The sequence below is a fragment of the Arachis ipaensis genome, chromosome B03, assembly GCF_000816755.2.
Source record: "Arachis ipaensis cultivar K30076 chromosome B03, Araip1.1, whole genome shotgun sequence".
Lineage (NCBI taxonomy): Eukaryota > Viridiplantae > Streptophyta > Magnoliopsida > Fabales > Fabaceae > Arachis > Arachis ipaensis.
In genome coordinates, this window is record NC_029787.2 from 99,332,109 (window position 1) to 99,337,675 (window position 5,567).

Below are 5,567 nucleotides of genomic sequence, written 5' to 3' on the forward strand. Positions count from 1 at the left end.
GTTCCATGGAGCAAGTACTTATGTCCGTGTCCTCATTAGGGGTAGCAAATGGAAAAGCCCGTCCTGTCTCGCCAAAAGTCCACCATCTAGTGGGCTGGTCTGCCCCGCCCCGTCTAGTAAGGTGGTCTTGAATTTCTCCCCCGTTTCGCCTAACAATAGGCTGGCGGGTTGGCGGAATCTTCTTTTTTTTATAAACCATTAAATATTAAACAATATATATAATTTCACAACAATTTCAATAAATTTATAATTTCTAAAAATATAAAAAATTATAATTTTTAAATTCACATAAATTAAAATTTTAATTAATAATTATAAATATGTAATAAACATAATTATAAACTAATTTTTTTGAAACAAAATAATAAAACCAATATTGTTCAAACCAAAATAAATATTATCCAAAATATATAATTAAACATCTTCAAGTTTATAATTAATCAAACATAAAACGCAATCCAATATATAACTTAGAACATCTTCAATTATCATCGTCATCCTCTCGTAGATCAATAACATTATAGAAATTTGTAAAAATATGGCCCTAATAAAATAAAAACTTGGCCCAGCGGGGAAGCTTGTTCCACCCCGCCCCCGCCCTGCCGAAACCCATGATTAAGCGGTGCGGGATAGACAGGCTTTTTAAGTTTGGCGGTCTCAAAATTCCAGGCCAACCCCCTTTTTGGCGGGTTATGCGGGCCATCCTGACGTGTTTCGGCTTATTTGCCACCTCTAGTCCCTATCCTTTTTCGCATGGCAGGTCATGAGGATTTCACGAGTCCCCATCTAGCCCCAAAACGCGAATGATCTCTGCAAATATCTATTTTGACTGTTTTTGTGATAATCAGAGTTTAGGTTATATCATTTTTATAAAGTCACGTGTATCCTTGTTATAACAATATTAATAGAAGATAAATGGATAAACACTAAGCTATTGTTTGGATATAAGATTGAAAATAAGATGAAAGAAAATGGAAAGAAAGAAAATAAGAGGAAAGAAAAGTATATTTTTTTGTGTGTGTTGTTTAGATAAAGTAAAAATTAATGGAAAGAAAATAGAAAAAAAATTCTTTTGCTTGGATGGAAGAAAAAGTAAGAAGAGAAAAAATTATAATAGAGAAAAATTATATTAATATTTTTATGTATTAATATAAATTATAATTCAAATGGTAACTCTATATTTTTATCCATGTTTACACTTCTGCATTAGTTTTTTTCGCAATTTTGAAGAGAAAAAATTTACATAACCTCCACATACACTTTTATGTTTTTCATTCAATTTATTTGTTGATCCAAACAATGAAAAATTGAATTTTCCATCCATTTTCTTCTCCAGCATTTTATTTTCCTATAAATTCTTCTAATCCAAACAATGCATAAATAAGTCACATTTTTCATATATATATAACAATAACTAATATCACATATTAAGTTAATTTATATTGATAAACTAAAGGCACCCCAAAATTACCTGAATCCTCCAAATCCAAAAACGTTACCTAGTTGTCTCCTTTTATATTTCTATATAAATCGAATTTAATGAATTCGAATTAGGGTAATAAGTAGTAAATCGAATTTATAGGATTCGAATTACTTGACATTGTGATTCGAAAGTAAATTGAATTCAAAGAATTTGAATTATGTCATCCCCTACTAAATCGAATCTATAAATTTCGATTTATGTGGTCCATGCTAAATCGAAGTAATAAGGTTCGATTTATACTCACTTAGTAGCAATCCAGCTCATTTTAAATTGAATCTCCTTCGTTCGATTTAGTAGTACAGATAGCATCCAAGTAATTCGAATCTTATAGATTCGATTTACTACGAAAACACATAATTCGAACTTCATAAATTTGATTTACATAGATATGTAAATTGAGACATGCACGTAGCCTTTTTTAATTTGGGGGATATACGTAAAATTTGTATGCAAATAGTTTATAAAGGTGATTTACCCCACATATTATATCTTGTGAAATCATGATATTTTGAGAAGTGATGTATAGACAACTTAAAAGGTTGATAAGTCTGAAAAATTTTAGAAAAATAAAAATATAAAAAAATTACATGTTGATCCATAAATTTTTTTTAAAAAAAATTTGTCCATAGTCTATGATTAATAACTTTAAAATTATATATATGTTATTTATTTTATAGAGACTTATAATTTTGTTATCGATTTATACTTTAAAAACTCAGTATATTAATATTTTGTATTTTTATTTTTCAATTTTAGACTATCACAAACATTAGTTACTCTCCAATAATAACAATGCTTTTAAAAAATAAACATAATTAAATGATCTTAAAATTATATAATAATTTTAAAATAACATAAAAATATATAATTACCTAAAATATAATATTTGTATAGTAACTTTAAAAATATGATGATTTTTATAATTTTGTGTGGCTATCTATATATAAAAAAACCAAAAGACCATGATTATCTAACAAAATTAATTTTATTTATTGCGTTCAATTTGAATGAGTAAAAAATAATCTTATTTTAGTTTAGTCCTTAATTAATTCAGATGATTTAAATTTCGCTCAATAAATATAATTTGATTTGATTTAATTATTTGTAAAAAATATCTCAAGAACCTATTTTATTCATAGATTTATTATTTTAATAATTAATTAATTAATCTAATTAGTTAATTAATACAGATAATTAGTATAATTTATTTTGTTTAATAAATTAAAAAATACTAACAGAACATTAAAAGAAATAAATTAAAAAATACTACCAAATCAAATTGATATAAATTATAATAAATTATGTGATGTTTAAATATCTAATCAAATCAGTTAGTTGATATAGTTAATTTATCATAATAAATTGTATTTAATGAGTTAAAAGAAATAAATCGCTAAACATTCTCATAAGCATGTCACATTAACTCCATCATTAAGTGGGAAACCTAATTTTTATATAATAGAATAGATAATAAATAGAATATATGAGAATATGATATGTGGCATATTTTAATTATGAAATTGGTATTATATAATCGATTTTTTCTGAATCCTTATTGCTTATTCGTTACTAATTTTTACGTAATTACTTAATAATTTTCGCCTATAAAACTATCAACTACCTAATATTATAATTTAATTAATAAAAACAATGACATTAATATTTTTTCATAAGTCTTATTATTATTTATAATTAGAAAATAGTCATAAATAAATTTATTTCCTTAATGAATGTTAATTTTGTTGTCAAATTCTAAATTACCTTTAAAATTTTAGCGTAATTGTGTCTAACTTCTACATTTAATTTTGAAATAAATTTACTCGAAAAAGTTAATATATAAATCACATTATTATTATAAAATTACTTTTTTAACATAATTAGTGGTGCTTATTTGAACTATTAAATTTAGCTTCTAATGATATTAAAGTCAACCTATTTTATTATCTTGTGCCTCTAAAGAATTTACACGACTGACATAAAAATATAACAATTGAAAAAAATTCATTACAATGGGTATATTCATTTTAACAAATATTCTTCTATCTAATATTATAAAAAAATACATTGGCCATTTTGAATTGCTACAGGTCAACTTCTATCCACAGTAGTAAAATGCCTAAATTGAGATATATTCATCAAACAAACAATCAATAAAACACTCATATATACTTTTCATTTTGGGTACATTTATACATAAAAGAAATTATACATAAAGATAAAAAAAAAAAAGAAAAAAAGAAGAGTTGAAATAGTAAGAGCGATAAAAATCACGATTCTTATAATTTTGTGTGGCCATCTATATATAGTAGACCAGACAACTATGATTATCTAACAAAATTAATTTGTATTTATTGCACTCAACTTGAATAAGTAAGAAATTATCTCATTTTAATTTAGTCCTTAATTCACACTAGCGGCTTAACAGGCACTGCCGTGCCTGTTCAACCGCTTTTTTTATGGGATTTAAAGTTAATTATTTTAATAAATTTTAAAATTTTAAATTCGAATAACATAAAAATAATAATATAGAATAATCAATGATAATAAATGATAATATAGAAATGTTCAAATTAAAATAATCATATATTACCTATCTATAAACAATAACAATATGAAAATGATTTAATTATAATGAACACATACATCACCTATCTACAGATCTACAAATAACATAATTCATAAAATAATTATTACAATAATATTTTATTTTCTTCTATCTAACTCAAAGTCATAAAAATAAATAGAAAAATACGATTGTAATGAAAAGTTAACAATAAAAAAAAATAAAACCTGCAAAATTGAAATTTCCTGTTTGAGGTTGGATTTCCTACACATGCACAACAAAAGAAGCCATTAAACCCTCTGTAGAGCATTCAAATCTATAATTATCCGATATTACCTCTATTTTGTGCGGTTTCTTAATCTAATGATAGGTACCTGCAATGTTGTTCTTTACTAACATCAGTTGGTTCCGCTCCTATGAGTTTGTTGCTGGAAAAAGAAAAATGTTTAATTTATTATCATTAGTTTAAAATTATTTTTTGTAACTTTATTCAACATGGGAAACATAATCTCCGTTACAATCTCAAAGTAACCTTTTAATATTTTTGGCATATACTTTTTCCCTTCATTTTTTAATAGCAAAAGAAGAACATAGAAGGGGATAGATAATAGGCATATCAATAACATTCTGATTACGATGATCGCATTATCTTGTATGTTGTTGGAGCAGTATTTTCTTTTTTTATCATCTTCTAAAATTGGGTCTTGTCTGTTTTAACCGTTCCTCCCCAACCAATAGAATAAATTTGAAGGGAATGAACCTATTAGATAACATATGATTATTATGTCTTAGTTAATGATAATTAGTACGTACCTGTTGCGTAAAATAACTGTTCAAGTTCGTTGTCTTTATTTCCTGGCATATATTGATGAGCTCCTTTGAAATCAAATTGTCTATTAAAAAAATATAAGTCGTTAGTCGTCAATAAATTGAAGTTTGTATACAAAAATATCTATATCAATGAAAAAGATTTAAAGATTAAAATTATATGTAGACTGCATTGTACCAAGAAGTAACTACACACACTTACTAAGAACATAAATTACCTGTGGTGAAGGTAACAATATTTCTTTGAAAACTACATTTCTGGTAAATTCTCCACTTGTTCCATCTATTTTTCCTTCTTTGACTAAAATTTTTATAGTTGACTGAGAAATACTTTGAGACAGAGCAACATATAATTGGCCATGGCTAAATACATGTTTAGGGAGATAGATCCCTACTTTAAGAATGGTCTGTCCTTGTGATTTGTTTATTGTTATTGCAAAACTCAACCTTACAGAAAATTACTTCTGGATAAGTATAAAAGGCAGTCCTGAATTTTCTGTTGTTTTGTGTTTTATCCGAGGCAAGAAAGCTCTTCTTCCACAGTGATGACCGGTTAAAATTTTGTACATCCAACATGTTTTGAAAAGTTCCACGATATAATAACCTTGTACCATTGCATAAGCCAGCCTTAGGGTCTATGTTTCTCAATAACATCAAAGGTGCACCTCTTTTTACCTTCAACACATGAGGTGG